This window comes from Bradysia coprophila, unplaced genomic scaffold, assembly GCF_014529535.1.
Source record: "Bradysia coprophila strain Holo2 unplaced genomic scaffold, BU_Bcop_v1 contig_111, whole genome shotgun sequence".
NCBI lineage: Eukaryota > Metazoa > Arthropoda > Insecta > Diptera > Sciaridae > Bradysia > Bradysia coprophila.
In genome coordinates, this window is record NW_023503388.1 from 83,717 (window position 1) to 95,899 (window position 12,183).

A 12,183-nucleotide genomic window follows, 5' to 3' on the forward strand; every position below is an offset into this window, starting at 1 on the left:
TGGGAAAAAGGTGGAAATTGCATTTTCTCGGGTGATAACACCCTCGAAATGCAATTTCCAACTATTATTCCTTCGTTGAACAAAAAACTATTAACGATGAGTATTTCAATTTTCAATTCCTACGTCTACGCTAATATGAAACTTTCTGAAAAATAAAAGTCTTTTTGAATGGTTAGAATGCTACAAATATACTCTGTACTTTACCATGGATACTTCATGTGTAATAAATTTTCATTCAACGATGGATTTTATAATTGCACAACATTCTATGGGTCCTGCCAAATGTCCTATTTCAATATGTTTTATGTAAATATGCTACTCCGATGATGATAAAAGTTTTTTCTTTAAACTGATAATGTTTCGCTTGATAAATCTGTTTAAAAAAAATGAAGTAAGTGTCGAACGTACATATCGATTCGATATTATCGAATAATATAAATAATAATAAGTACGTTTTAGCGAACAACCTAGAAGATCCACTTCCCGAAAAAGAAACACTAAAGTTTGTCAATAGCTTATACTACGACTGTTTGTAGCTTAATATGTTCCTCTTCTTCTCATCGAAATATACATAACTTCGTTTATTTATCTAAATGGTTCCTCTATTACACAAGATGGATCGATGTACCAAAACTGTAATAATGGCTGTTTCACGACATAGTCTGAGTAAAGCTGGGTTGATTTTAACGACTTTTCGGCAAATAAATGGTAAATGTACATAAGTGCGTAACAATTTGTGGGTTGTTATGTTTGTTGGGTAAATTAAATCCCATAAACGTATAAATGTCTTTGGGACAGTTTTTTTCTTCTCTTTCTTACTTTTCCCGGAGTGTGTATAGAAAGAATTATTAATACGAATTTTTTTTGGGTATGTAGAAAAATGTGATAGGACTAATGGAATTTTTGAAAATAAAAGTGAATGCAATATGAATCTTAAGTGAAAAGGAGAATGTTTTTAAATAAGAACATTATTTACAATAATGAATAAATTGTTATGCAGCATCACTGGCTACATTACCTTGATTATAAAATAATATTAAATTCTGGGGTAAAATATGATGCTATTTTCACGAACACAAGTTTGCGGTTAATGGTTGTCTGGTAAGAAATGTATTCATGAGAAAACGTGAAAAATCGCATCAAATGTTTTTATTACTCTCCGTAAAAATGTCTTTGATAATTTCTTACGTAATTAATGAAAATATGAAGTATTATCTATCATGAGTCGGTCGGTGTAGGTTTGAAACAGATGCCACTCCTTCCCGTTCTTCTTCTTCTTCTTCTTTTTCAGCCTGTTTCTATCCACTGCTGGATGTAGGCCTCTCCAACTTCTTTCCATTTCGTACGATCCATTGCCATTTGCTGCCAGTTTGTACCTGCAATATTCTTAATTCCGTTTGTCCATCTCTCTGGTGGTCTACCTATAGCTCGTCTTTTATATGGTCAGTTCATGATCTTTTTGGTCCAACGTTCGTCTGTCCTTCTTGCAATATGTCCCGCCCAGCTCCATTTCAGAGATGCTATTCTTTCCATGACATCAACGACCCTGGTTTGTTGTCGAATCCATTGATTTTTATTTAATAGTTATTTATGTAACAAGAATCGTATGAAGGTATTTTATCGCACTAGATGTCGATAAGACATCGTGTGCTATAAAATACCAGCATACGATTCTTGTAGCATACAACTTTTTATGCAATTCAGTGAGCGAATTCCACGCGCACACCAGCTGAACACAAATAAAACCATTTTTTTAAAAAATAAATTCAATGTAAAATCAATCATAGTTCACTACATTCCACTTGTTTCTTTTCTATAAATAAACACAAATTTGATTTGTGATCAAGTAGCCACAGCTGCATATACGCGTCGCTCAATTGATTGAGCGCGCAGCGCGAAGCGCTGCGCTCTTAATACATGACTTCACAACAATCTAAAAAACGATGCCCGAAGGGCATCGTCGTTTTTAAAAATCTAAAAAGTAGGTAGAAGTGTTTTTTAGGTTGGAGAGATGGGAAAAAGTCGAGTTCGGACCTAGGTTAGGACTGAGGCCGTACCTCGGACCTAATGATGTTATCATTGATTTCGGTAGTGCTTTTGATGCTGATTCAGGAAATGTGGGTCAAAATTTTTTTTATGCGTCGCTTGGCCGCTAGGTGGCTTCAAAGTCGGAATTTTTGAAAGTTAAAATAGCTGTCATTTCGCGTAAAATCAGTGGATTGGCGTGATAGTTGCGTCTAAAGGGTTTTTGAGGTCGGCGCTTCCAATAGAACACATTTGAGAGCCGCCAGAAGCCTGTGAGCTGCCGCAAATAGCAAAAGACTGCTTTTTCTGACAGTTTTTCTCGATTTTCTCCAAAATTTGTCGATGGATTTTTTTGATATGTACATTAATCGATAGCCACTGGAAATACCTATCGATTGATGTGCATATCAAAAAAATCGTCGGAAGCGTTTTTGAGAAATGTCGAAAAATGTGCCAAAACATAGCAACAACTTCGACGTTGGTACGGCGACAAGATGGCGTCGTAGAGTTTTGGTTTCTTTGGAGAAAAGGTTCACACAAGAAAGTTGAGGGGGGTCCCAGAACAAATTTTTGATGGCCGAGGTCAGTAGACCGATTTGAGATTTTAAGTCACTCGATGTTCCAAGAGTCTCAATGTGCGGCACCAAAATTTCATTTTACAGTAGAGATCTTTATGTCACTTGGATTTTTTATACAACAATAAATATCATCATAACGCATCGATTCTAAGACAAAAATCTATTTCCCAAACTTTGGACCGTCAATCTAATCTAATGTAAACAGTTGATGCTGGATCATTTTCCTAAAAGAATTCGAAAATTTCAATCAGTGCATCTTTCGATGCATGTTTATGAATTAAATTACCTGCTTAAAGATAGGGCCTATCAATTCCACAACATTTCGTCATCAAACACTAAATATTTTATATATTAAAATATTTGAGTTTTGATTCCAACTCTTACTTACAGAATTCCATTAATACAACGAACCATTTTGTAAACATCAACAATGTTTTTCATTTCGCTTTCTCAATACGTCAAAATGGCAGTACTGAACGTACTAGATCAAGAGGTGTAACAAATCGTTTGTTTTTTGTGAGCGCTAAAATTCGAAAAAGGTCATAAGTTCACATGCAACGGGGTACTGATTGATTGCTTTACTGTTTTGCCATTCAATACGTTTAAGTTGACGTACACAAAATTAAAATTTCTAATTTTTAAATCTAATGTAAAAAACATCAAATTTTTACGGTAATTTGCTGTACATCGATTACATGGGATCGCTATGTCGATTGCAAATTGTTTGACACCATCTATTTTACTACACTTTCAATAATTTTAAAGTGAAATATTTGCTTCGGTTCAACTGAATTCATCCTTTTACGAATTGTCATAGGAAAACAGTTTTGCCTTTAAAAATTTGGAACAAATAGATGGTTTCGTGGATTGATCTAAATTTTAAATAATCTTTTGCGACGTTCGAACGGATCTTAAATAAATGGCCATGTTACATGGCGAAGGAATCGCATCGGCTATTAGTGTAAAACTTCTTGAACCAATTTTCCGAAGATTAAGAATTTTCAGTCAATTTTTTAAAAGAAAGAATCATGGCCTTCGTGCGTCCATTTTCTCTTTCATTTTCAATCTTCAACTATGTAAAACGTCGTTAATGGTTAGGACTCTAAGTTATGGAGCGGTTATCCAAAGAAAGAAACGCGGGTGGGTGACACACTAGATCTAATGATAATTATTGCTGATTTCAATACAAATAATTTACCTACCGAGATGATTAGCGTCGCCGTGATGATGGATTGAATTTTATTTTTATGTAAAATCGCCAAACGATCCTATCCAAAAGTAGATTATAAGTATTGAAGGATTAATTTAAACAGATTATGCAAACTGTAGTTTCTGCACTGGGTCAGTAATGCAAGAGTGTCTGCATTAAAGTTTTTCTCAAACGATTTATCTAACTCATGAAGAAAACCTAGGATGATGGTTAAGCAGCTTTAGCTGCTTAAGATGTGCCTCCTTTTGAGTTTACAACTTTGTTTGGATCATCAGCAGCGAATGAGATATATAAGAGACTAGTGTGTATATTATGAGTACATGATACGTTGATGATTCTGATTGGTGTATTTTCAGTGCGAAAATCTTTTTTCGTATTAGTGCGATAAATTTTTTTCGCACTGCTTTTCGTGTCATATTTTGGATGAAATAATTTTGGCTAATACGACAGTGTAAGTATCGAATTCGCTCACTGAATTGCATAAATAAAATAAATACAAATTGCTCAACAACGGCGATGAATTTAGTCAAATTGGAATAAACTAATTGGAATAATAAATAATTGGTTATTGTTGATTGGAGTTCAACGTTATTGGTCAAACTCAAAAGGGTACTGTTACTGAATGTTTCGAATCAAAAATAAACGAGACAGCAGATAAGTCTCGGAACATTCAAACGATAGAACATTATAATCACAAATAATAGAACAATAGAATCGCACTATTATGTCTTCTATTGTTGTATTGTAAATTTCTATTGTTTACATGTTCGGCTGCACTGTTTACAAAAATTATTTTCAAAAATTTTCAATTTTTTCTCTCAACATAAATTAGTTGATATTTTGTATTATATAGAATATAGATCTGAGTGAATATTAAGAAGGATTCTTCTGAAAAACAGACGACCGAAATCGGACGCATTTTCTATTGGAATTTTTTATACGTGCCCAGTAAGGTATTCGACCCCAGAAGCCAAAAATTCTTCGAAGCTTGTGTGGCTGGTAAGAGGTCATCAAAAACCGAAAACTTGCAATTTTCTTACAAAAATTTCTCTAGTTACACGAGCAGTACAGAGTCGTGTGGGGTGTCATTAGAAAGGTAATTGCATGAATTTTCGGGGCAAATAGGGTCTTATTGGGTTTAAAATTCATCCACACTAAGATATGTACAGTTGAAGTTTTCAACCGAAGAAAGACTGAAAACTTACACTTTTCTTACAGACATTTCAAGAGGTACACAAAACGTGCATGGTCGTGTCGGGTGTCATTAGAAAAGTAATTGCATGTACTTTCTGGGAAAGTAGAGCTTACTGAAGTTTGGTTACATCTCATAATTCGTCGTAGATGCTTGCAAACCCCAATAAGACCCTAGTTTCCACTCAACAAAAAGTACTCCGTGTGAAAGCCGTGAGAGAGCAAGCTCACAATAAACAAAGTTTAAAAAACCAATTTTGTCTCTCACGCGAAGTACTTTTTTGGTAAGTGGAAATCAAGCCTAATACCGATGCCATCGTCAATCTGCTATGCGTCTCATTTTTCTCTCCAACATTAAATTCAAATAATTAAATCGATAAATATCCTCAACAGTAGCAGCAGCTTTCTGTTGAATAGAAATCACTGTTATCAACTTTGCTTTAATTACACACATTTAATGTTCAACTTTCATCAGCTTTATAAATATATTTCTTATGTTAAATCTCAAATGAATAAATGTACTTATCTGTAAAAATTCCGAAAGCTGTTGCTAAGAGAATCAGAAATAGAAAACGAAATTCTATTCATTTTGCTGATAAGGATATTATTTTTGTGTCACCATCAAGAATTAATTAAAATAGAAGTGTCAAGATGATGTACAACAATTGAATAAGGAAATGGGAGATAATGTTATCAATTTTCTATTTGACTGGAGACTATGTAATATTAAATACAGAAATTAAGACCAATTCCTCTGTTAAGTGCATTCGTTTCTTCTTTTTGTTGTGGCCTGTTTATTATGATGACTGCCATTTCGTGTGGCCTTTATTGTTACGATGACTACCGTTCGATTCGCTACTTCCAGCCAAATATCGATAGGTTGGAAAAGAGAAGAAATATGGAAATGCAGATCGTCCTATGATAGAAAGAACAAATCATTTAACACGTAGTTACTTATGCGACGGAAGTTTAACCTATACAGAGGGATTTTTTTGAAAGTGGACCAGGCTCGAACTTTTTTTCAGCGACTCTTTGTTTACATCCCCAGATAGCCCTTGGCCACAATAGTCTAAAACCGCAGTCATTAAATTTGAATATTCTTTTATTGGCTGGGGAACTTCCACCAAAAGTCGAAAGTGCCCACACACTCCGTAGCTTGTAGTTTATGACGTTTATGACTTTAAAGAACGTTTCACTAATAATAAATGTCAATCAATATCAAATATTAGAAAGAAAGTCACCTCCACATCCAGATTCAAGTCCCGTATTTGAAATGTTTACTACTCATATCCGCTGCATACCTACCACACGTTGGATATTTCGTCCAGAGTGTTATATACGTACGTATCTACTTCAATCCGAAGTGTACGGAATGAACTTTAAAATCGTGGAATGAACTTCAAAATCCTAGAATGAATTTCAAAATCGTAAAATGTTTCAAATCTGATGTTGAATATGTTGATCATTAAAAAAGGCCAAATCCTATCATATTAACATGTCCCGAAATTTTCAATAATCTGATCTAAATGAACTAAACAAGTGTATCCGATGCTAAACATGAACAACATTAAAAGGTTCATGTTGAGCTTATTGATAAACTCAGCAATTTTGTGTTCTAATTAAAAGTCATTCTATTACAATGGAATCGTTTTAAATGCACCAACATGCAATCATGCCATTTTCTAAAATAGTGTGTACCATCAACGTGCATTGTATATAAGGGGGAACCATGTTCAGTTTCTGTTTCACATAAACCTGGGTGGGTATTATGATGAAAATGATTTTGTGTGTCTGTGTTTAATGTTTTGGCTGTTAATTGAATGCAACGCACAGGATCAATTATCAGGTCAAGCATTACGTTTCACCTAATTCATTTCGCCTAAGTAGCACAATTTTGATTTTGCAGATACTACATGTTTTCAGAGCCACAGATTCTGACAGCTGTGATATGAGTTTTTATTTTGAATTCTTTTCTATCGATAAGTGTAGCGATTAGTTTTCAGAAATTTTTTCAATATCAAAGCTAATATAATTTTTAGTAATTTGGATCACAAGGGATGGAAGTAAAGAAATTCAACCGTGTGTGAGAGTTGATGCCCTCGCCGAAGACAGGTGCCTCAATCGCACGAGTTCTTGTCACGCCAATAACTATTAAGTCTAGTTGTATGTAGAATCGGTTAAAAACATTAATGTGCCACTTCGGCATGTCACGTACACCCTAAATACAAACAAACTGTAATACGTTACGTCCATAACTTTAGGAACGTTTTTGACCATTCTTCAAAATTAAAATTTCACACGCCAAATATATTACGTGGTCAGTTGAGCGGCTAATTTTCCGAAGCTAACATTTCTTCAAAATGAAGAAATTTCCACATGAAACGAAACGGATTCAAACAAAATCTCTAAACGCATTCCATTGATGAATCTTCAAATTTTATCTCAATAAACTGTAGATCTACTCCATTTTCAAGATTCTTCATATACCCACAATTGTGTATCAAACAGGTAATAAAGGTTGAACAGTCGAACGTCTCTTCTTAAATTATTTGTGATGTGCCTTTGTTTGTTTTTGCAAAAAGGGAAAATGGCTTTTTCGAAGAGTGAATGAAACGAAAATGGAGAAAGACATTTTTAAGCCAAATTTATTATTATATTGTTTATGCGGTTTTGCTGAAACTGAGCTTTTTCATATAAACTGTGTATGAATCTGAAGTTTTCTTTACTTTTTACAATTTTTTTTTTTTGAAGATTGTCGACGCCAAGACAGCAGATTTATATCTATCTACTTCCACATAAGATATTTCTATATAATATACTGTTTCTGTTGTTTTGCATTTATATACACTGTGTGATTTCTTTATATAATAATAATTTTGGCTATGTTTAGTTTAGAATAAATTTAGTTATTGTAATGCAAAAATATGAATTTGGAGACTATTATAAGCAAAAAAACGTAAATGTAATGTATTCACATTCATACAGTAAAGTATTTAAATTTACATTTTACACAAATATTTCCGATTGCGCTCCAGCCAAAATATGTCGCTGTTTGCGTTATTGCATTTTTTTCGGCGTGGCTGACGGATACTCAGAATTTCGCTGTATTGTAATGGCAAACCTGATTGTGCTAATTTAAAGCTTGGCATTGAAAGGTTGACATCCGAAGGGCCAGATTCTCAATTTTCTATAGCGTGTCATTAAATGATAATTTTTCTGAATTTTGTATTATTGTTTTCCTTTAAAATTATAAGTTGACGTAAAATCTGAAAATTATCAGTTGAATCTTCATGTACTTTAACGAAGAAATTTCTTATAATTTCCACGTTCTACGTTAATTTATAATTATAATTATAAATGGAAATCACAATATCCCTATTATTGTCGACTCAAAAACAATTCACGACGTGGCAGAATTTGAATTGTGAGTGAAAGAGCTGGTGTACTAATAAACCGATAATTTAATTTCATCGCTTCCTTTTACCTCTGTTTTAAATCCACAGCACACTTACTGTGTGAAATAATGAACATTGAGGTAAAATACTAACGAAATACATTTATCTCTATGTTATTTAATGAAACAGAAAGAATGTTAGGTCATTGCAGAGACAAAACCTTTCTTTTTGATTTTTTTTTTGCTAATTCGGTATTTTTCACTCTTTACAGATATTCTACTACCGACAGTTCCCCGACTCGAATTTCAATAAAAATCTGTAAGTAAAACAAAGGATACTGAATTGTATATTACCTTGAATTCTATATATATTTCAAAAGTACAATTATACTAAGTTATATAACAGTGGAAACATGGTCGATATTGGACGCATTAGACGAATGTAGAGTAGACTCAAGGTACTCCAACACAATTCGATATGTGTACAAAAATGCTACTTCATGTATAAAACTTCATAAGAGCACGGAGAAATTCAGAATTGGCCGAGGTGTAAGGCAGGGTGACACCATTTCACCGAAATTATTCACGGCGATTCTGCAGAGTATTTTTAGGAAGTTAAACTGGAGTAAAATGGGAATAAAGATAAATGGAGAGTACCTGAGCAATCTCCGCTTCGCTGATGACATTGTACCGATAGCAGCGAATCTAGGTCAGGCTCAGCTTATGCTACAACAGTTAAGTGAAGAGGCGAGCAAAGTTGGCCTCAAGATGAACTTATCGAAAACAAAAGTCATGACCAACATCGGGGACGATAGAGAAATCAAAATTGGTGACACTGTCATTGAACGAGTCGACAGCTATGTATATCTAGGACATAAACTGAAGTTAGGTCTGGACAACCAAACTGCAGAAATAAGACGTAGGATTGGTCTTGCATGGGCAGCGTTCGGAAAACTCAGACTAATTTTCAAAAGCAAAATGAATAATAGTCTGAAACGCAAAGTTTTCGACACTTGTGTCCTTCCAGTGCTCACTTATGGAGCGGAAACGTTAACTTTAACAAAAGCATCCGAAGATAAATTGAGAGTGACACAAAGAGCCATGGAACGGAGTATGCTCGGAATAACACTCAGAGACAGAATGACGAATAAATGGATTCGACAACAAACCAGGGTCGTTGATGTCATGGAAAGAATAGCATCTCTGAAATGGAGCTGGGCGGGACATATTGCAAGAAGGACAGACGAACGTTGGACCAAAAAGATCATGAACTGGCGACCATATAAAAGACGAGCTATAGGTAGACCACCAGAGAGATGGACAAACGGAATTAAGAATATTGCAGGTACAAACTGGCAGCAAATGGCAATGGATCGTACGAAATGGAAAGAAGTTGGAGAGGCCTACATCCAGCAGTGGATAGAAACAGGCTGAAAAAGAAGAAGAAGAAGAAGAAGATATAATAAACCACGTTGTTTTACCAATAATAAGCTTCTCGTTGAACAAACTATTTTATCTCAACTTTTTCAACCAACAATTTATAAACGGCGTCAGTAGATAAAGTGTTGTGTCTAAAAGTGAACCTACATTTATAACAACAAAACACAAACAAAGTAACAAAATGCCAACTGGAAATGTTATAGTGAGTTTATGCGATTTGTGGTTGCGTTTGTTTGGTTGCGGTTTTAACTTATTATGATGTTGGTATTTAGAATGCAAATGAAGTATTATATTATCATGTTACTAGAAATTCTAGTGCTAGGATGATCTGAAACTTTTTTTTTCGTGTAACCTTTCTAATCTGATGTTTCTGATTGAATTGTAAGATTAATACTTTATTTATTTACAATTTTGTAGTGAGCAATGCACACTGTTATGACGGAAAACACACGAGCAACATTGCATTGATGGGATCGACAATAATTCTGCATTTTCCTTCGTATTTCGATATTCACTACAGGCTAAACAATAATGAAAAGCGCAGCATAATTGTCGATCCCACTACGCAAAATTGCTCGTGCGCTTTCGGCCTAAAATTCGAGAGTTCAAACTTCTGGTACGCTTGCAAACATTTATTTATGGAAGCTGTAAGCGGCCAGTAAGATATGAAAGAGGGATTCTTTTGAAAAACAGAATCTTGAAATCGGACGCACTTTCCATTGGACTTTTTTATATATTCCCAATAAGGTATGCGACCCCAGAAGCCAAAACAACTTTCAAAAAAATTCTTCGAAGCTTGTGTGGCTAGTGTGTGGTGATCAAAAACTGAAAACATGCACTTCTCTTACAAAAATTTCTCCAGTTACACGAGCCGTACAGGGTCGTGTGGGGTGTCATTAGAAAGGTAATTGCATTTTTCAAAAGAATCCCTCAAAACGTTTACTACCCGCAGAACTAAATAAACTGTGAACAAAAACTAGAATTTTAATGAAATGAACTGTTAAAAAAAAGCTAACGCGACAGATCGCTATTAACTAAACATAACATTGGCCGAGTAACATTCATATGGAAATATGAATCATGTGGTTTATGGTCTTGGTCACATATGACTCAATTATCTCTTTTTAATTTATGGAAATTAAACGACACATTTCAACTTCAAACAAACAATATAGCCCTTAAACAACAAACAAACTGAGAATTACCATAACTGCAGAGACTTGATTCGGTATTCTGACATTCCAAATACGATTCATGTTCTGAAATTTTTGCGGCATCACTGGAACCGTTTACATTACAGAATGGTATTTGTGTAAACGTTCTTATGCATAGAAATATTTCATGATAACTGGATATTGATTACAAGTTCTGTCATTAGATTTCAGATTTCATTACGAATTGTTGGGATCACTCAAATCAAATTTGTTATTATTTCTGAAAATTTCAATTTAAATTTTGTCTTGTTTTGAAATGCTGATTTTAGAGATATTTACCAAAACTGGAAAACTTTATTAAAACTTCGATATATTTTGGCATGAAGTAAACACTTTTTGCATGGGATTTAAATGATATTATTCATTTCGTTTGTGAGTTTGTTTTTCAAACCGATAACCGTATTCTTTTGCTATTGCCCGAAACAAAAACTTTAAATATCAGCAGCAACTCAAGTAAACATGATTTCCATGAATAGTGTATAGATAGTAAAAAATAGTATGTTACTGTTTGTTCAAAAATGAAATGCACAGTTTTTAGTATTTCGAGACATTTCAAAATTGCAATCTGTCAGATAGTAAAGGATGCGTTTAATTACCCGGCGCATTAAAAGATTTGAAATTTGAATGATTTTTTCCACAGCTACAGATTTTTGCATGTTAAGTTTCTTACATTTTTGGCAGATAGCATTTTAATAGTAGGAAACTTAGATTTCGTAGGAAGAATTCGCGGACGGAAAAATGTAAATTTATTTTGAGTCTGAGTATTGTTCTACATCTATGATTTCTCTTAGATCGTGTTTCTATTCAAACAAATCGATGGTCTTTGAATACTCAAATCTGTAAGACCGTCTGCTTCATACATTTAGCAAATTTTTTACAAGAAGTTTTATCAGCACTTGAAGTGACGATATTGGAAACACAATAAGCATCAGGGAAAAAAAATTGTCAACAATTATAAAAAAATGTGGCTCCTCTACAGTCCAACCGACTAGGCGAATAGATCAATTTTTGCATTTATCAATTAGTTTCAGTGATCATTCTAGTAATTATTACGCACTACATGGGAATAGAGTTGAATTAAATTCTACTTTACACACATTTAATAGTTGCTTTTGTTATTCAATGCACAAA

At 34.0% G+C, this 12,183-nt stretch overlaps 1 long non-coding RNA gene across 1 annotated transcript in view; it reads left to right on the forward strand.

Moving 5' to 3' along the window:
- The window catches only part of LOC119073053, a 144,856-nt gene that overhangs the window by 66,743 nt on the left and 65,930 nt on the right, over positions 1–12,183 (forward strand). Inside the window, exon 3 of the long non-coding RNA XR_005086983.1 lies at positions 8,671–8,717. This is a non-coding gene — a long non-coding RNA (uncharacterized LOC119073053). The remainder of the gene's footprint in view (positions 1–8,670; positions 8,718–12,183) is intronic.